This window comes from Dasypus novemcinctus, chromosome 3 (assembly GCF_030445035.2).
Source record: "Dasypus novemcinctus isolate mDasNov1 chromosome 3, mDasNov1.1.hap2, whole genome shotgun sequence".
NCBI classification, from domain to species: Eukaryota; Metazoa; Chordata; class Mammalia; order Cingulata; family Dasypodidae; genus Dasypus; species Dasypus novemcinctus.
In genome coordinates this window covers 163,853,526-163,875,550 of record NC_080675.1, presented here as the reverse complement: position 1 = coordinate 163,875,550, position 22,025 = coordinate 163,853,526, and the positions used below count along the sequence as shown (strand labels likewise).

At 39.3% G+C, this 22,025-nt stretch overlaps 1 pseudogene; it reads left to right on the top strand.

The window, feature by feature from the left end:
• The first annotated feature begins 1,261 nt into the window (after positions 1-1,261).
• Positions 1,262-22,025, top strand: part of LOC101435249 (solute carrier family 25 member 16 pseudogene) — a 141,172-nt pseudogene continuing 120,408 nt past the window's right edge.

The window sequence follows — 22,025 nt, the reverse complement described above, 5'->3', positions numbered from 1 at the left end:
TCTAACATAAAGCATTTATTTTCTATCTGGGCCATTATGTATTAAAAGGATGGAATGAGTTTTACTGTGAAGGGGGATGACATAAATGGAAAGTGGGCCAGGCACTGACTCAGCAAGTCCTTCTGGTTACAAGACAGCTATTTTTAAAAATTTGCTCAAAAAGAACAAGTTGCTCCCATTACCAGTATCAAACACTGTTATTGAATCACAGTTCCTAATGTGAACCTACCATGGAAATGTCATACACCCAGCCCATTTGCTAGTCCATGCAGGAATGTGCTTTGAAGATATAGCCCCCTTGGAGGAAGTCTTGTAAAGGCTTGGCTTGCCCGATCTGAGTTGATGTGCATTGTGCATGTGTGTTGAGTAATGATTAGGATCTGACTCATGCAAGAAAGAAAATGTGCATTTTGAAGAATTATTATTTGGAAATTCTGAGAGGTGATAATATAGGGCTCAGTGGAGATGTAAGTACCAGGTAGGCCAGCAGCCTGGCTCTCACACTGGTAAAGTTTGAGTCATATAGGATGCTTCAGAGGAAAAGGCAGTTGGGGAATGACATGACTGTTTTGGACCTTAAATGCCATAAGAATTCAGAAAAGAGTGTGATGACCTAAGTCTAAGGAAATCTAGAAAGACTTGGGAATGAGGTGGGATTTAAATTTTGCTTTGAAAATGAGTGAGATTTAATTAGGAAGAGAGGAAGAGAAGATATAGTGAAGGCAGGTAAGAAAGTCCAAGGTATGATGGGGTGGCAGAATGTGCTAAACAATGGGTTCCTTTTGGGGGAGTGCTGGGAAACAGGGTTAGGAAGTTGAGCCAGGGACAGACTGTGAGTGTCTTCAAATGCAAGGCTATGAAATTTAGGCTTTATTCTGCCTATAGTGGGTAGCCAAGTTTCCTAGTAGAATGTTAGCACGATGAATTCAACAGTTGTATACAGGACAGATTGGGGGTGTAGGATGGATTGTTCGTCTACAAGTAAGCATTCACTGAGAGTCTGGAAGCAAATATAGACCAGACTGGGCTTCTTTCTAGAAATTTTCACAGATTATTAAGGCAAGTACATGTGAACAGTTTCACCACCATAAATATGTGCTTTAAGAACAAACCAAAAAGAGGAGTATTAAGGGGATACTGTAATGGGATAGAATTTGGACTTGAATTATGCTGGGAAAACAGGAATGGGAAAGAATAAGTCTCCCCAGAGCAATACAAATCTGAACTGACATCTCAGGAGGTTGGGAATGAGAGGTCAGGCATGAAGAATGGTTTGGAGGTCACTGGAATAGACCTGAATGGAGATGTACTTGAGGTTGCTGAGAAAGTCAGTGTGCTAGGCAGAGAGTCCAAGGGCTGTGACCTAGGCCTGGAAAGCACCAGTGTGAAGAGGCAGGACAAGCAGGGGAGGAGACCACAAAGAAGTAAGCAACAACCACAGGGGCCAAGGGAAAAAAGAATTTCAAGAGAAGGAAGTGGTCAGTCCAGGGCCATATACTGGCTCCCTTATTCCTTGCTGAGGCAGGACTGCATATGGTATAGGGAGAGAAATGCTTGCTCTCACTAGTTTCTCTAAAAAGTTAGAGTTGCTAGTTGAGGTCAGTCTGGTAGATCTCTGAGGGACCAGCACAAATGCTAACCTTGGAATCAGCTTTCTCAGCAGCAGTGGCTTCTAGTCTTCTGCTGGAATCTACTACGAGACCTTGAGAGCCAGGGTACACTTTGTTTTGTTTTGTTTTCTTTCCTTTTTTTTTTTGCTTTTTTTGGTTTGGTGAATCCCTAAAGGACCAGTGCAGACACTTGCCTCAGTTTTAGCCCTATCAGCAGGTGTGGTTTCCACCTTCACATAGGCCGGTCATCAGACTTCCAGTTGCAGTGCTTTTTGCTTGTTTGTCTTCTCTGGTGTGTTTCCTCTGTCTCTGTTTCTATCTCCCTGCTTCCTGCCCTCCCTTCCTTACTTTCTCTCTCTCTTTCTCTTCTTTATCTGATGGATCCCTGAGGAAAACTAAAACATGGATATTTGTAGCTCTCAACAAAGAAAAAGAAGAAATCCTTGGCAGGGAGAGAACATGCCCAGAGTGGACATAATATAATCCCCATAATGTCCAGTTATCAACAAAAAGTTATAAAACATACAAAAGCCATGAAGTTTGCCCAGTCACAGGAAAAAATAATTTGATAGACATTATCTCAGAGGATAAAAGTTGCTAGAATTATGAGTTAAAGATCTTAATCAACTTTCTTACATAGGATCATTGGACCAAAGGAAATATGGACAAGGAACAAAAAGAAGTCAGGAAATCAATTTATGAACAAGACAAGAATTTCAATGATGAGATAGAAATTATTGAAAAGTACAGTAATGAAATATAAAATTCAATACTTGTCATCAACAGCAGATTTAAAGAAGAAAGTCTAAGCAAGCAGGAAGATAAGACAATTGAAATAACTCAGTCTGTGGAGCTGGAAGAAAAAGGAATGAAGAAAAATGGACAGAGTCTGAGTAATTTTGGAACACCATCAAGTATACCAGCATAAACATCATAGGAATCCCAGAAGGAAAAGAGAGAGAGTAAGGGGCAGAAAATATATTTGAAAAAGTGATGACTGAAAACTTGTTAAATCTGATAAAAGATATCAATATATAACTCCAAGAAGCTCAACAAACTCTGAGCAAGTTAAACTCAAAGAGATCCACACTGAGACACGTTATACTCAAATTTTCAAAACACAAAGACAAAGAGAAAATCTTGACCACAGCAAGGGAAACCCAGTGCATAATGTATAAAGGAGTCTTAATAGTCTTACCATTCAATTTCTCATCAGAACGCATGTAGACCAGAAGGCAGCAGTAGGACATATTTAAAATGTGTGTGTGTGTTGGGGGGGGGGGGGATCTTAAAACAAACTGTCAATCAAGATTACTGTATCATGAAAAATGTCCTTCAAAAATGAGCGAGAAATTAAAACATTTCCAGATAAACAAAGGGTGCAGGAATTCATTACTTCTGGACCTGCCCTACAAGAAATGCTAATGGGAGTCCTTCAGGTTGAATAGAAAAGACATTAGGGCATACATGAAGCTATATGGAGAAATAAGGATCTCTAGTATAGGTAACTATGTGGATTAATATAAATTCCAGTATTAATGCATTGTTCGTTTGTAACTGTTTTTTTTTTCATTATTCAAAATACAAATGTATAAATAAAGTCCTAAATCTATTTTATTGGTACACTATATGTAAAGATGGAATATGTGACAAAAACAACATAAAAGGGAGAAGTGGAGGGTTATAGAAGCAGAGCATGTGTAGGCTACTGAAGTTAAGTGGGTATCAATATAAATGAAATTGTAATAGAGATAGGATTTAAATGTAATTGCCACGAGATGCAGAAAAATTATCTAAAAATTGAATTAAAATATTCACTAAAAAAGATCATCTAAGCAAAAAAAGATAGTTATGGAGAAAAGAAGGGTCAAAAAAGGTATAACACATACAAAAAATTAACAATATGGCAGAAATAAGTCTCTCCAATCAAAAGGCAGCACCAGAGAGAATGATGAAAGAAGTATGATCCACTCTATGCTATTTACCAGAGACTTGCATTAGATCTAAAGATACAAATAGGTTGAAAGTAAAGGTATGGAAAAAAATATTCCATGCAAATACAAATAGTAACCAAAAAAAGGGATAAAATTAAAAAGCCTTGTGTGAATATATTTTCTGGACCATCACAGGTGCTCACTAAATATTGGTGTCCTTCCCAACTTCTTTCCCTATTCAACTCTGAACAGCCAGCAGGTTAGCATACGAATGACACTCAGTGCTTGCTGGATTAATCCTCCTTCCTGTGTCTATTAGAAATTAAGCACTTTAAGTCAGGTTCCTCTCTGGTATGGCATATAGACTTGGGCATGGGATCTACTAATTAAATATTTGTTGGATGAATGAGAAATGTGGCTATCAAAGCACCTGCTCTCAAGTGGAGAGCTGATTGTTTTATGTTCTTTGTGTCTGCAGAGAAACTGAGCTTTCAGAAGACCCTCAATTTCTCCTAGAATGCTCTCTAGACCCCCATTCTTTCCATTATCTCCAGCCAAGTTTCTGCTTTTATATTTTAATGAAATGTCACAAGTGGCCTCAGGAATCTAGGAATAACTTATCAATCAGCTAAACATATACCACTCATTTGGAACCTGTCAAACACATGCTTGATAAATTATCTGTATATTTTCCTTAGTGACCAAATCAACACATTCTATTCTCATAATGTGTTTTAAAATCCTATCAGCAAAACAAATGCCTGGTGAGATGTGACTGATAGATGTTTCCCCTGACAGCATCAGGCACAGAAATCTCCACTCAAACCACTCTCTAAAGGTGACTAACAGAACAGCTGAATTAGCCAACTAGCTCCCTCCATCCTGCCCTGCTGTGCAGCATCTAACCATGCTGTACTCTAAAAGACATAACATTCAATCGACCTTTTGCTTATCTATAAATGTAGAATGAGCTCCATGGACCCTGATCCACCAGGGAACCATTTCAGAAAAATTTATTTCCTTTTACTACACATAAAAATAAATTGCTCCATGGAGCCTAGAGTGATTACAACTGAAAATGGGAGGATTGCATCCAGCATCCAGGTGGAATCTGAGCCTCCTCTTGACATAAAGGTGCAATGGACACAACCAATCCAGTGTCCACATAGAAGAGGTGGCATTGGATTGGGAAAAGTGGACATAATGGACAAAGGGTATGGGGAAAGGCAGGAAGAGATGAGAGGTGGAGGCGTCTTAGGGACATGGAGCTGCCCTGGATGGTGCTTCAGAGGTAATCACCGGACATTGTAAATCCTCACAGGGCCTACATGATGGAATAGAGGAGACTATGGGCCATGATGTGAACCAATGTATATGAGGTGCAGAGGTGCCCAAAGATGTACTTACCAAATCCAATGGATGTGTCATGATGATGGGAACGAGTGTTGTTGGGGGGGGGGGGGGGGAAGAGGGGGGGTGGGGGGGTGGAGTTGAATGGGACCTCACATATATATTTTTAATGTAATATTATTACAAAGTCAATAAAAAAATTAAAAAATTAAAAAAAAAAAATAAAGTGAATAACCAAAAAAAAAAAAAAAGAAAAGAAAAACTGGTAAGTGGAAAAAAATAAAAAAATAAAAAAATAAATTGCTCCACACAAAGAAGAGGTAAAAACTACTTTCTTCCCCTAATAAGATTATTATGAAGGGGATGTTTTCTCTGAGCAGTCATAACCAGGGAGTATGCTGTCAATTTTTTATCACACTCTGTCACCAGACTCAGATGGGCTGGGGTTCCAGAGAGATGGCATACATTGGGATGGCCCGTTTTTGCTGTTTTATTGTTGCTGATATTGCAGTGGGGTCCAATGTTTCTAGTGTAAGTAAATTTTGGTTATCATTGGACTCAGATTTTTCCCTCTGCCTAGGACAAAAGCTGAGGACAAAGTGCAGAAGCCACCTTAGGTGAGGTAGAGTATGGTGCTCAGATCTATGTATGCAGAAAACACACACACATTCATTGGGGTGATGCTCCATGCATAACTAGTACACAAAGGTATGAAAAGGAGTTTCCCTTTGTGATAAGAAAGGGTATGTCCTCTTACTTTTGTGTCAGGGACACTTCCCGCGGCTGATGATTGGCCAGAGTGGCTACACGAAATGCTGTCGTGTGCCCTCTTTCAAGCTAAGTATGCAGTTAACGACAGTGTCTTAGTTTGCCAATTTTGCTGCGACAAATAGCACATATTGGAAGGCTTAACCAACAAGATGTTCTTGGCTCATTGATTTGGAGGCTAGAAACCCAATATGAAAGTATCACTACCCATGCTTTCTCCAAAGTCTGTAGCTGCTGTGTGCTGGCAGTCCTCCATCACATGGCAATCATGCTCTCTAGCTTCTCTTACTTCTGGCTTCTACTGACTGCAGCAAATTTTCTCTGCTTATAAGGACACCAGTCATATGAACTAAGGTCTACCCGGATTCAATTTTGCCTCACTTAGATAGGACCTTTGAGGATCCTGTCCACAAAGGAGTCCACACCTTAAGTAATAACTCCAAAGGTCCCGCTTAAAACTGTTTTCACTCCACGAGACTGGGGATTAGGACTTGGGTTTGATTCAATGCCCAACATGGAGTGTAGTCAGTGTCTACTTTATCCCAGGAAGGGTGAGAGTTCCTTTACAGAATACCCCATCTTTAACCTTCACTATAGGTTTTAGTCCCTTTTTTGAAAATGAGGAAATTGCGTTTGGACAAGTGAGCAGTTGGGCTAAGGCCATACAAGTAATGAAGAGCACAGGTGTGACAGTCTGCCTTCTGCAGGTTTGGGAAGGACAGAAGCGCTGGAGGGAAGGGGTCTGAGGAGGGAGACCGGTAAGAGGGAGGCAGAGACAATTAATGTGCTGTCAGGATGTGACAGGCAGAGAGCCAGGGCCTGCTGCATGAAGGGAAGCAAACTTATCAGTAGTCCTTTTGATGCAGTTGAATTTCTGAATGTAGGTTAAGGAAAGACAAGGAGCAAAATTAAATCTAAAAATGGGTCTTTATAAAATGACTTGTAATATTTTAACATTTTATATATACATATATATAGAGAGAAAGAATTAAAAAGCACTTCTATGCAAAATAAACATAAAAATCACCCATAATCGTACCAGGTATAGGTTAATATAGTAATCTATGTATTATGGTATATATTAACACTTCTTATTTTGTTTTTCTTTTTCATCTATTCCAGTTCTTTAACTAGAGTCAAGTTTGGTAAATTACAATTTCCTAAAATATTGGCATACAACTATTGGCATACCATTGTACAGAATACCTTATTGGGCTATTTTAAATATCTCTCTCCTATCTCTAGTTAGGTCCTTTTTTTCTTCCTAATACTGTTTTATGTGTATGAGTACCCCCCTTAGGTTTTGTTATTCTTAATCAACCAATTGTCCAAGGACACTGGTTTCATATTTAGAGGTCACATTGAAGAGAGAGTGGTATTCTTGCTACTGGGTTGGACATGGTTTTCTAGGCCTTCCCAGTGAACAGAGCTAAGAAATGTTTTTAAAATAAGAGACTTCATGAGATCAAATTCAGAACTACAAACACTCTTCTTAACCTCATCTACATGCCAACATTTGCTCATGCTGAAAATCTTAGTTCTCAAAGAGAAAATCCCAGTTCTGAAAGAAACCATCATAATTACTCACTATTTTATCCAAAGAGGCAAGTACTACAGTCTCAGAATTACAATATAAACACTGTCACCAATAATGTTTCCTGAAAACAGCTTAAGACATATGAGATATATATATATTTTTTTCAGTTTTTAGGGAATTTCCAAGTAGGAGTGAATAGTCAAATAATCAAGATTTTATAAAAGGGACTGTACTACCAAGTTGATTCACAGCATTGGTTTCAACTTTTGTAATTGTACAAAATATGAAATGACTCCAAATTCAGGTCTACAAAACAAAGCTTATTTGGAGAAGTTTAGCTTCTTTCCCTACTCCCTTCATCCATTTTTCTACCTTCCATTAATTTGTTGTTTATCTTCTCATTATTTTATATTCAATATAATAAACACTGTAAGAAACTTTTTGTGTTAACATAAGGAAACATGTGTCTTATGTTTCCTATTAGAAAACATTTATGATTTATGTTAATGTAAGAAAATAGATTGTGTGTTGATTTTATTAGTCCCTTTCTTAGATGAATAGTGTCATGCTGTAACTCTTCACCTTGTTTTTCCATTTAAATTTATTTTTATCTGAGGGTATATTGACAGCTCTCATTCCTTTTCATGACTGCACAGTACTCCATTTCTGATTGTATATGGTTTATTGTAGCCTATTGTTGAATATTTTGGGAGAAAGTCCCAGTCTTCTGTGGTTACAAATATGCTTCCATGAATAACAATGTGCATATCTCCTTTCCTATTTTGCCAGTGTATTTTTGTGATATATTCCCAGAATTAGAATTACTGGGCCAAAGAGTTAATGTCTCAAAAATTTTGCTATCATAATTTTGCTAGACATGGCCAAATTTCTGTCCATGTTGCATTCCCATCAGCCATGTATGAGAGTTCCTGTTTCTCCAGTTATGCCAACAAATAGAGTGTGTTGTCAAACTTTTGGAATTTTGATGATCTAGTAGGTGGGAAATGATATCTCAGCACAGTTTTAATTTGTATTTCTCTTATTATGAGTCACATTGAGCATCTTTTCATTCATTTAAGGGCCCAGTTATACTTTATGAATTGTCTCTGCATAGCTGATCTCTATTTTCCTAATCAAAATGTCAAAATTTTGTACATAGATAGCATTCTTACATATAGGCTGAGACGGATGGAAGAGACAGACTGTTTCAGGCGGAGGAAATATCTTGAGCATGAACGTAAATATAGGGCAGCATGTGTCTGATTAGAAAACACTCCCCCATTGGACTTCAACAGAAGGATTGTCGATGAACATAAATAGATCTCCGAGATCTGGCTTCTGCTACCCCTTCAGCTTGAATATGCTTTCTATACTTCATTGCCTTATGCTCCAGTGTGGTGGACAGAATCTCTCAGAGCAGTTGTTAAAAATACAGGTGCCAATTGTCAAGTTTCTGGGGTGATTGAACCACTCTATAGGTTCCATGCCCCTCTTGTCTATTTTCATCAAACTAATACACAGCATTATAATGTCCTTGTTTTCTAACCAGTCTCCCACTGTCCCAGCAGCTCTGCAAGGTCAGAACTTTGCCTGAATAATTCACTGCTATTTCCCTAGGCTCAAAAAATGTGTTTTTAATGAATAAATAATGACATTTAGTCTCAGTTTCTCTGTTTAGTAAAAAAAACACAATTTCCTATTAATTTCTAGGAGAATGATATTAATACAATAATAATGAAGAGAATTTATAAAAGAAGTTAACATGTTGCAAAACTTGTTCTCTCACACCTTATCACACTAGTACAAAAACCGATGGTTTCAGCAATTCCACTGCTGGGTATATACCCAGAAGAACTGAAAGTAAAGACATGAAGAGATACATGCACAACGATGTTCACAGTGGCATTATTCACTATTGCCAAAAGTTGGAATCAACCCAATGCCCATCAATGGATGAATGGATAAACAAAATGTGGTATATACATACCATGGAATATTACTCAACTGTAAGAAGGAATACAGTATTAGGACATGAGAAAACATGGATGTATCTTGAGGACTTTATGTTAAGTGAAACAAACCAGGCATTTAAAGACAAATATTACCTGACCTCTCTGATATGAATTAAGCGAATCTAGCCAATGCAGAGAGCTAGAGTCTGGAACATAAGTTTATAAGAAATAGAAAGGGAGAAGGTTGTAAGTCAATGCCCATATTGGCAAAATCTATGATAAGGTAGAAGTGAGTAGTTGTGCAGTGAAGGGATATGACAAGGGTGTCGGGATACATTGGGTTGGAAAGTGCAAGCTGACAGGGGGCTGGGTTGGCAGGATGGGTTGGGGGAGGGCTGGGGGAGGGCTGGGGGAGGGAGCAAGTGAACAATGCGGACTGGTGGGTACGTGGTTGAAACTACAATGTTGAGAAAGCTCTCTTGACAATATGACAAGGAAGGGTTACTGGTTTAAGGTGTTGAGGGGGGCATTTGGGATAGGGCGCCCCTGGGGCAATCTTCTAGAGAATGTGCAAGTGATTATTTTGGAACAAGAAGGAGTTAGATTACCATCCTGGGGAAGCCTGGTATGCTCTCAATCAGAGGGGAGGGTGTCTCTTGAGACCATGGATGGTTCCTAATAGGGAAGGACAGACTAGTGTGGCAAGCCCTCAGCATTGTTGCAAGTATCTATGAATTTTGTTCTTCAAGGAGTGAAGCCGAGTGGTCACCGTGGGCCCCAAGGGGAGGAGGAGAGAAGAATAGAATAGATGAAAGAAGGGGTATTTAGAGGGCAATGTAAGTGTTCTGCGTGATCTTTCAATGATGGATACAGGACATGTTAAATTTTATCAAAATTTTTATAAAAGTATATGGTCTAAAGTGTAAACCATAATGTGAACCATTGACCATGGTTGATAGCTATGTATCAACATTTGTACACCAGTTGTGGCAAATGTAACATTCACATGTAAAAAGGTTACTGATACAAGGGGAGGAAAAGGGGAGAGGATGCTGGGTGTATGGGAGTCTCCTATATTCAGCATGTGACTTTGCTTTGACCTAAAACTTTTCTGAATACAAAATGAAGAAAAAAAGTAAGACGCTGGGGAAGAAATCCCCAGGGTACATATAGAATGACAGGTATTACAGTGATGAAAAGCAAAACGTCAAAATTTAAAAAAATATTTTTCATTATTTTTTAGTATCTCAATTTTTTTTACTTTATTTTAGTTTCAGTTTTTCTAAATTATTATATATTTTATTTCTTATGTTTAAACCTATCATTTTATTTAATTATCCTAATAATGGTATTTGGTGATATTCTGGGTTTCATTTTTGAAGAAGTTTTGGACACAGAAGGATTACAACTATCCAGGGGAGGAGCATTGGTATGGGGTGTTAGTGATGGGGGATACACGGGAGGAAGTTCATCTGGGCATACATATAAGGTATATAAATGTGTTCAAGTGTTAATGGGGCATTGCCACAGTGGGTAGAGATTCACACAACAGCTGAAAGAATATTGAATTCCTATCTGAGGGAACTCTGCCACATTCTCTAATGGAACAGCAACAATCACCCGAGTACAAGGGCAATGACTAGTATCCTTTGATGGGCCCTTGATATTTACACTATTCTTATGAGCCTTTGTCCTTGAAGTTGCAACATAGCCTAGTGTTGTAAGGTACCTAAGAGTTACATCCTGAGAGCCTCCCTATTGCTCAAATGTGGCCTCTCTCTGAGATAAACTCAGCATATTAAATGCATTACCTTCTCCCCAGTGTGGGACATGACTCCTGGGGAGGAGCCTCCCTGGCACCAAGGGACTACTACCAAACACCAACAAGCAAAGCAACTAGAAAAAGACCTTAAATGAAAGGGGGAAAAGGTAAAGACAAATGAGTTTATATGGCTAAGAGACTTCAAAGTGAGTTGGGAGGTCTTCCCGGAGGTAATCCTTATGTATATCTCAGCATGATCTCATAGACAGCTAAAGTAGACACTACCCCAAACAATGGGGCTCCTGAGGGCTCTGGAGACGCCCAGGTCCTATGGTCATGGCAGATAGCTCTCGTGGTTGGTGCCTTGCCAGTGAGCCCTACTTTGGAATTTATGCTCCCTGGTGCGGCAGAGTTGGACTCAGATATGACTTCTCTACACATGCTGCTTCTTTGCCTTTATTTGAACCTATAGTTGGTGCTGGAGTTGGTAGGTGTACATCCAAGAGACCTGAATCTCTGGATTACCCACGTGCCAGCTGGGCCCTGAGCATCAGCAGAGTTATAACACCTACTTTCCAGTTCATCGGACTCACCCAGGACAATTAATAAGGAAGTGAGGATGGACAATCACCACACCAAGGAACCAAGAAAGTCTACAAATGCAAGCAAGAGAGTCCCATCCATCAACCATATGGGACTGAAGCCCCCTCTCAATTAGAGGTGGAGTGGGCATCACCATCCCAGAATCTTTAGGATTGGGGAATAAAATATGGACTAGAGTGGGCTGACTGGTATTCTACTATAGACTTATTGTGATTCTAGCAATGGAAGAAATTATATCACTGATGTGGAGATAGTGGCCACTGGAGGTGCTAAAGTCAGGGAGAGGGAAAAGAGGTGTAATAAAGGGGCAATTTCAGGACTTGGAATTGTCCTAAGTGACATTGCAATGACAGATACGGATCATTCTATATATGGCCATAACCTACAGAATTGTGTGGAAGAGAGTGTAAACTACAATGTAAACTATAATCCATGATTAGTGGCAGTGTTCCAAAATGTGGTCATCAATTGCAAGGAATGTACCACACTAGTGAAAGAAGTTGTTAATGTGGGGAAGGGTGGGAGGTGTGATGAGTGGGGCATATGAGAATCCCTTAATTTTTTTAATGTAACATTTAATGTAATCTAAGTATCTTTTAAAAATAAATTAAAAATATATAAAAAATCCCCAATGGTTTGACATAGTACTCACTATTTTTATTCATCATTTTATAGGTGAGCACGTATCGGATGCAAGGCATTATGCTAAACCTTATAGAAAGGAGTTTACAGTTCTCTCAACCAACATGTACACAATAAACTGTAATATAAATCACACTAGTAAGAAGAATATTGAGGATGCCAAAATGACCCCTAGGAGCCTAGAAAAGGGAAAGTTTAATTTAGGTAGGAGGTATTAAAGAAATCTTACCCAGATCATTTTGGTAAGTATTTTTCTTGGTGCTGGAAAAACAAACATGCATAAGTCAGGGTCTGTCCTTGCAGAGAGCACTTTCCAGAAGGTAATAGAAATATACAAACAAGAGTATACCATGTAACAGGGGAGAGGCCAAGGCCAGTGGAAACCCAGTCAACTCAACAAGGAGAGGCCAAGTGAGTCTTGGGGCTAGTATAGGAAGATAATCAAGAACTCCCCTCCACACAAAGGATGGGGGGTGGTGCCATCTCCCATGTAGAAATTCAGAAATCTCTAACCAGGTCACATATCCAGAGGATATGAAGTATTTCAGCAGCCCTGGAGGTCTGGAGCTTCAGAGGAGCAGGAAGTGAACCTGGAGAGGAAGGCAGGACAGGAACATGCGTGGGCTGGTGTCCCAAGGCAATGCCCCAAAGAAGGCAAGAGCAGATTCAGATTTGGGGAGATTCTTTAGTATCATGGAGTGTGCAATTGGAGATAAACTCTGGTACTCTTGAGAAGGCTGAGTTTCCCAGCAGTGTCCTGGCAGAGAGAGGCAAAGGCTTTCCAGAATGAAGGTTGTGTGCAAGTGTGGGCGACGGAGGTGCACGATCCACCAGGTGAGGAGGGTCAGGCATGGATAGCTCTGTGGGGTTCCATCTTGAAGGGGCTTGGGCTTCGGGCTGAACAGTTTAACCTTGGCAGTGGGGTGTAGGCGGCCCAATTTCAAAAATCTTATGCAGTTTATCTCATGATTTTGTGGCATGTATAATAGTGAACAACACTGTCCAGTGCTTTCAAAGTCAATGTCAATTAAAGATGAGGGACTAAGTAGATTTGTGTGCGTGTGTGCATGTGTGTGTATGCTGTCCAAGGGACTCTTGATCCCTCTAGATTGGAAGCAGGGAAGGACGCTATCTTCAAAGGCAAGAAACCATATTTACTGATGTCTTGCAGAAAGCAAGAGCTTTGCCAAAACCTAGAAGGAAATAATTTAGTCCTTACCCAAACCTATCTACATAGAAAAAATAAAACGGGGACAATATAAAAGTAAAAAGATGAGGAAAAAGAAGAAAAAAACATTTTCTTAATGTGTATGTATCCTATCAATTAGGAGCATAATGCCCTATTTTCCTCAAACTAGGAATCTGTTTAACTAAAGTTGCAGCAATTTTGCTCCTCATCAGCTTGAAGCATCTGTAAATCAAGTGTGACTACTTTTATCTAACTCCTCAGGGCAAGACTGGTGGGTGTCTCAGGGATTTTTATCACCTTTTAATGTGCGACTTAATTTGCATTTTTGGGAAACCACTGTTGGGACTTTGAAAAAGTTAAAACCACAGTACCGGTAGGTAGAGAAACGGGGATCCCATGAGCTCTTCATCCTTCTGCGCTTCCCACGGGAGCATTCACTAACGGGCCCCCACCTTCTGCAGCGCGGACCACGCTAATTCCTAAGGTGGAAGTTGAATAGCCTGTGTGCTACGCAGATGGCCTCGCTGAACTCTGCTGTCACGCTGTCCTGTTTTTTATTAAGGCCGTATTTCATAAAACGTGTGAACATAACATTACAGAGGAAGAAAGTCCACCAGGTTTCTGGTATTTACGGTCGTTTGCATAGTGCTGTGAGGAAATTAATTGGCCCCTTCGCGTGATCTGAGAACCTGCTTGCGTAGCCCCTGCCGCCCAGCCCCCTCCGAGCAACTCCACATCTGGTTCATTTTAAAGAGGTTTGTGCCTGTTAGCGCAGGGCGAGTGAACTCCGTCCACGCCTTACTGAAATACTAGAGCACCAAGATGCCCTGTGTTCACCAGTTATCAACAGGTCTTTAGTACAAGAGAGGCAGCCAGGAAATTGAGTTAATATTTATTACTCGATTCCATAACTCACATGACCTTTAGCACAAATATGGATTCCAACCTCAAAGCTAAATCCGTAGAGAATCAAAAGTCAGGATTGACTTGGTGTCACCATGACAATGATTTGTATATTTATACATGCATGCATGTAGTGTATTTATGGTCAAATATATGTTAGAGGGAAAACCAAATAACCCTTAAGTGCAGTAGGAAAGAATGACTCGCAAATTCACACACGTGCTTTAGATCAAACCTTCCATTTCCAAAAAATAATTGTTTCCTTCAATGATAATCACACTGCCTTAAAGTGCTTATTTGTAAATGTGCTGGAATTTCTGTAAAGATATCTGAATATTAAAGTCTTGCATATGTAAGAGTCAAGAGTTTCAGTTGCCGACATTGCAAATGTATGAAATCTTATTTATGTTAAATTCCAATAATAGGCATAAAATAAACTAAACCTAAAATTTTTCCCTTCAATTCAATCAAATATTAACATAATTTAGACAGATTCCATGTGATTGGGAAAGAATTTATATTGCAAATACCCAGACTGGGGAAGATAGTGTGAAATCAGTACTTCACCAATTTTGTAAATTGATATAACCTTCATGCAGGACAATTTGACAGCATGTTTCAAGTGCCTTAATTCTGTGACTACTGTCTCAGTAATTCTATTTTTAGAAATTTATCTTAATAAAATAATAGAGTGGGAGCAAAGTTTCAGATGCATGAGAATTAATAACGATTACTTTATTACAGTAAAATTTTGAACACAACATAAACAAATATATACCAATATGGATTGTAAAATTGTGTGTATGTTTTTCTGGTTGCTGGGTGTATTAGTCAGTCAAAGGGGTGCTGATGCAAAATACCAGAAATTGGTTGGTTTTTATAAAGGGTATTTATTTGGGGTAGGCTCTTACACGTACCAGGCCATAAAGCATAGTTTACTTTCCTCACCAAAGTCTATTTCCAAGCGTTGGAGCAAAATTGCTGCCGACGTCTACCAGGGTTCAGGCTTTCTGGGTTCCTCTCTTCCCAGGTCTTGCTTCTCTCTGGGCTCAGGGTTCCTCTCTTCCTGGAGCTTGCTTCTCTTCCCTCTGTGTGCTTACTTCCCAGAGCTCCAGCTTAAGACTTCAGCATCAAATTCCAACATCAAAAGTCCAGCATCAAAAAGCCTCCAACTCTTTCTTTTACCATGTCTTTTATCTGTGAGTCCCCACCTCTTGGGGAATCAACACCCTACTGGCATGACCTAGTCAAAGCCCTAATCATAATTTAACCATGCCCAGGTGCAGACCAATTTACAAACATAATCCAATATCTATTTTTGGAATTCATAACTATATCAAACTGTTCACTGGGTTAAAGATATTTTCTTTATAATTGTTTGTTCTCTAATTTTAAAAAATGCACAAGCATGAGTTTTTTAATTAGAAAGACAAAGGTTTTTCATTGTGAAAATAAATGTCCAATCTGACATTATTTTAGGTAACTATTATAAACAGTGGATAATTAGTGGGATTCCATTTAAACAGTAACATAGGAATACTCTACTTATAATTGTTTATCATCAAAAGACTAAAATATTAATGAAGGAAATGAGCATGAGGGAGTCAGGCTTCAGAAGGATTGGCTAACCAAATTTTTAAAAAATGCAATAAGAAATCTAAAGAATAAAACAAAAGTAGCAAGGTTTCTCAGTTCAAGGTGAAAAGCAGGAGCTTTCTCACATTATTATCATAATCACAAACCTCAATTCATCTTCAGATATCAGTAGAGCAAATATCACTTATAAAAATGGCTTTGAAAAGGAGTTCACACTTTCAGGAAATGGTCAAGATCTTATTTGGGACAAAGATGAAATCAGGGTGACCCTGTTATGTTTCCTTTATCTCAAGTACTAAGTATTATTTTTGTCTTACTGATATTAATGAAATACTTAGTCCTATTGGAAAAAGTACAAATATCATATTTCGCTTTTATAGTCCCTTCTTGTAGTCAATTTCCTACCCTTAAGATATGGATATGACCCCATAAGTTGCTTAGAAATTTTCTGATTCCATATAATTAATTTGATATTGTATTTTAAATAATAGTTTATTTACATATGTTTAAACAAGAAATCTTGATTAATACTTTATTTTTGTGTCATTAGCAAAACTAGGGCCGTATGATATTAAGGCTTAAAATATATGTTTTGGTCTGCATGCCTTAAAAAGGCCCTGGGTTTGTAATTTACTTTTATGTGTCTAGATTATTTTTCTGTCCTTCTCAGCTCTACTGAAATTAGGAACCAAGAACCATCTCATTTGCCTGTGCTAGGTTGCAGCTATACTACCTGTAACTGTTAGGTGTCCTCTTTTCTCTGGGATCCCCATATTTGTTAAATTTCCTGGCATGCTAGGAAATGACATTCTTTACCACCTGTAAGGAGAAATTTTCATAAACATGGAGCTGGTATCAGGCACTTTTTCCTGGGAGAACTTTGTAGCTATAATTTTCATTTACAAAGCATATTTCTTATTCCTTAATAGTGAATTTGTCAAACCTAATTAAATGAGCTTTGGTGCTTCCTTATATCTACAAATTAGATGTATTTATTTACATTTTGATAAGAAAGAGGATAATTTATTATTAGTTGGACTCAGGTGGATTTTATCTCAATGGAACCTACAGGAATAACTATTGAAAAAAACCAGAAACATTAAAATTTCTTTTCAGTGTATGCACTGAAAAAAAGTCTTTGGAAAAACTGAAATCTTTTATCACAATTTTTTTTTTAAAGAAAAACAACACAAGTATTTAAAGAAAAAAAATCCCAACAATATTAAATTTATATTAGTCTATTCATGAGGAAAAATCATCAACTTTCTTACCCAATGATTAAGTTCAAGTTAATGGGATATATTCAAGAGTTCATTATTTTGGGGTCTAGAAGCAGTCACGATGACCCCATTATTTTTGGTTCATCTCAGAGTACAAAGTGTTGTTTGTTTTTCCTCACTGTGGCATATAAAATGGTTACTGAAGTTGGAAGCACAAAAAAGTCTGTTTTTATTTCCATGGTATAAAAATGATTGCCTTGAATCTCTTGGAGGAAAAGTCTTGCATGCATTTTAGATATGGCATGTAAACTTTTAATTCAGCTCCGCACACATTTTTTTCTCCATTTCCACTACTGGCAGCATTTTCTTATCTCAGACAAGAAAATTTCCTTAAGCACACTCTACTGAGGTGTGCAAGTGATGCCTTCGAAATCTCCAAAGATTTATGCCGTTCTCAGTTGTTAGCCCAGGTATGTACAAGAAGTTTGAGCACCATGCTCAGTCCTTATTGCTTTTTGAGAAAATTTGCCTGAAGGACATTACTCCGTTTTATTTTTGTTTCCTTAGATGATGTGAAGTAATAAATAAGATTGTGTTGCTGTGGAGAGGGGCACACATGTTAGTAGACTGCTGGACTCTGCATTTGGAAGGAGTCCCTGGCACAGCTGCGCTCCCAGCTTGTGGCAATGCCCTGGGGTCTCGACTTCCTTCCATCTGCTGGTTGCACAGGAGCTGAGGAATCCTCTTGTGCCTGCCGATGAATCCCCCCAGCATGCTGTCTGTCAGTCAGCAAAAGTAAACATTTTAATGTAAATGAGATATAAAATATCCTTTTAGGTTTTCAGCTGTTTTATAACTTGAAAGAAAAACATACACCAGTCACCTGGATATTTGCTATTGCATACCCTGCCATTTTTTCCCCTTAACAAAAGAAAGTCCCCTTTTGAATAAAGATTTCTAGGTATTTCTGCATTTGTCTTTTTAATTTTTCTTCAAAGGGAAAGTCGTTGAAAATTTTTCTTAAAAGCTGGTTGACCCACACAAAGAGAGATCTAGAGAGGAATTAAAGACTTCTCGGTTGTCTTAAGTCTCTAATCAAGGCGGTGGACTTGGCCCAGTGGTTAGGGCGTCCATCTACCACACGGGAGGTCCGCGGTTCAAACCCCGGGCCTCCTTGACCCGTGTGGAGCTGGCCCATGCACAGTGCTGATGCGCGCAAGGAGTGCCCTGCCACGTAGGGGTGTCACCGCTTAGGGGAGCCCCACGAGCAAGGAGTGCGCCCCGTAAGGAGAGCCGCACAGCGCGAAAGAAAGTGCAGCCTGCCCAGGAATGGTGCCGCACACAGAGAGCTGAAACAACAAGATGATGCAACAAAAAGAAACACAGGGTCCTGTGCTGCTGACAACAACAGAAGCGGACAAAGAAAACACAGCAAATAGACACAGAGAACTGACAACTGGGGTGGGGTGGAGTGGGGGGGGGGGGAGGGGAGAGAAATAAATAAATGAATAAATCTTTAAAAAAAATAAAAAATAAAAAGTCTCTATTCAAGGGGATAGTGGAGATTACGTGTACTGTGAATTATTCTTTGGCTCAATCTCCTTTCTAACCACAAGAAGCTCCAGAATATATCATGAAGAGCATACTTTATCATCATGAAGGGAACATACTTAGAACCTGTTGATGTTGACTGTAGTGCTTTGGCTTCTTGAACCTTCCATGGTGGCCAGTCAGTTTATACAATGCCTCTCGAATTTGTCACTTCCTGCACCTGATATGTTCTATGCTGCTTTTCAGGTATCTGAATGCCCACATCAAAGCGGATTTAATCCTTTCTCTTCCAAGAAGCCATTCGTGACTGCTCGGCCCAAGGAATTTTCTCCTTCCTACAAGTTTGTTTAGAATTCATGCGCGCTTCTATTAAGTATCAAGAATTGTGTACTGCACAAAGCACAGGGGAATATATTGACAAATAACAGTGTCTGCCTACATGAAGCCCTTGGAGTGGTAACCAAGACAAACTTGAAATTCTTAATTCAATGAAATGTTTTAGAGAGGAAGTGGGAGTCCCAAGGCACACACTGAAACTCAGATATTAAAAAAAATAATAAATTTCTTTAATTTCTATGTCTGGTCTTGGAGGCAAATCCTGATTTTGTGAGGCACTACTACTTCAGAAAAAAGAATACAAAATTATAAGCACAGTATATGGCAGAGGGATGTGGCAGTGCCTGCAACAGTGAGGGCCTATGGGTTAAGCTTCATGGCCTTCCCAGCAAATCCTCCCGTCTGTAAACTCAACCTCCTCCTTGAGCTCTGAGCATACTCTCTTGAGTAAGACAAACTTGTTCTGTCCCATTCTGGTTTATTCTGATGTGCCGATTCTTCAGAAAATTAAAAATACTATGAACACAAGCTACTGTCCAGTTCTCTTTTGGGTCACATGTAATAAATTCTCACTCTTCCAGAGTTTCTTCTGACTGTTTTCCTGCCCCACTTTCCTGGCTATCAGAAAGTAGATTTGAGCTTTCTGGACTCAAGCTCAGGCATTTTATTCCCACTTTGTTTCTGGTCCTCAACCTCTACGTTGGCTCTATTTACTGTTGTGTAGCTGGTGTCATGCAGGTAAACCCTGCTGATGACAGACATTCTTGCTCTGATCGCAAGGTCTCCATGCTCTGTGGTCGTCTCAAGACCAACCCTAGCCTCTTCAGGTCCATAAGCTGCTTAGCCCTTCTGTGGCTGTCTTAGGGTCCCAGGAACTGGGTGAATCTGTGGACTACAGTGAAACAAGCAGATTCCCGTGTCTCTGCCAGCCCACAGATGCAAGAAACTCCCTTGACCATTGTCAGGTTTCCTCTGAGCACACTATTGGAGGTGATACTGTGTCTTCTCTGGAAATCTCCTTGTCTCTACTCAAAACCTACCCACTAAGAAAGGCTGCTGTGCTTGAATTCTGCAGTAGAAACCAGAACACTGACTTTGGAACCCAGTCTCTCTCTCCCCAACTCTTGGGTCTTCCCTTGAGTGCCATGAAGTGTTTCCCCCAATGTTGCAGGAATGTCTCTGACATCTTGTTCCTCAGAGGTTTTTTTTACTTATTTATCCATTTACTTATTTGCCCATTCATTCAATCTCTTTATTTAGATATATGAAACCTCTTTGTTCCAGTTTTCTGTTTGTGGCTCTTGAATTTAATATGTCAGCATTAGAAATTCTAAGAGTACCCATTTCTCCCTTAATTAAGTATAGGAAAAATGAGTGTGCTTGTAGATATAAATAAAAACCTTTTGAAGACACGCACCGAGGTAGATGTCAGGCTTAAGGCATGGGTGAATAAAACTGCAGGGGCCTCCGAGAGCAGGGAAAACTTCACACCTAAAACCAAGGGGACAAACTAAGGACCCCACAGTCAAAACCAGTTGCCACAACATTTAGCCCAGAATTATTTCTTTTAGAGCTAAGAAAGTAAGAATGGATGCTACATAAACATCTAATGCAGTGATCACTAATACTCACGTGCTAATTTTCTATCTATAGCAAAACCTACTAAATTCTCAATGACTTTTAAAATGGTTACCTTTGGCTAAGACTCTTGCTCCAACATGACCTAAAATCCCTGGACCTTTTTGTACTTCATAAAGGAATAACATTGACAGAGTTGGTAGTCAGAAAAACACTTGCAAAATCAGATAAGGAATCTTCTGAGCTACAGCTATTATTCCATCCTGTGAGTTCATAGAATTGTTCTTTCCCCCTTCTAGCCATTAGCTGAGGAATTTTCAAGTAAGGAAACAAATAATTTAGACCCCAAAGCTAATTGGAATCAATAGTTAATGTTTCTTCTCAGCTCTCCAAATTAATTACAAAATGATTTATGTTCACTTTGATGACAGGGTATAGATTTCTATCTAAAATTTTCCTCGAGGGGTACCTTTTCAACAAGAAGCCACCTGGGTGTAGTTAGTCTTGTCACTCCTCCCCCATCCTACTTTCTTAGGTTTTCTCCCCTTGCAGTTTTGTGTTGTAGACAATATTAATATAGAAGTGACAAATGAGCTGCATTTGAGATACAGAGAGTCTGTCTTGAGGTCACACATTCAAGCAAGTCCCAAGAGGTCATGCCAAACATGGAGGCTTGTGCATGGAGGGGAGGCACTGCACTTCCAAAGGGAATCCTTCTCCTGCCACATTACCTGGGGAGCCTCCCTCCAACCAGTAAAAGGCAATGTCCCTGTAAAGTGGAACAACACTGATGGCTTTGACTCTGTCCTCTAGTGAAGAGCTTCGAGTCCTAAGATTGGAGGACCTCTGCTTGTCATTGGGTGTTTTAGTACATCCATGATACTCAAGAATTTTCATGTCAGATCATAAAATGCCTTTTAATTGGTTTTAGAAAGTCAACTGGTGCACAATGGACACTTGACACACCTGCACTTTTATATGCCTTTTCCAAGACCTAGACTTGTGTTTCAAATACTGGAACTATACATTAGATTGGGTGGTTTGTAAATCCACTCTTATTTTCATCCAAATTTTCTACATGGAGTAGAGCAGGAGAGAAACAAAGAAGAAAAAAATGTCACAAATGCATTTTGGGGGGGGAGAATAGAAATTTGACATTGAGATAGGCTTGCCTGTCCTGACTACCCTGAATTTGGAGACATTGTGGTAACTTTAAGCCAAAGGGGGTGGGGGTGGTGGAGTGTACAGGAAGACCACAGTGTATCACCCTTGGCAGTCTTTCTAGCCCTCATACCTTACTGCTTGGAATTGGGGTGGCATCGCTTTCCCCTCCTTCAATCCCACAGCCCGTTATCTGCCAGCCTTGCATGTTCTCATTCAATAAACTTACTGCGTGGTTGTTGCATTAGTCAGTCAAAGGCTTACAGATGCAAAATACCAGAAATCTTTTGACTTTTATAAAGAGTATTTATTTGGGGTAGAAGCTTACAGTAA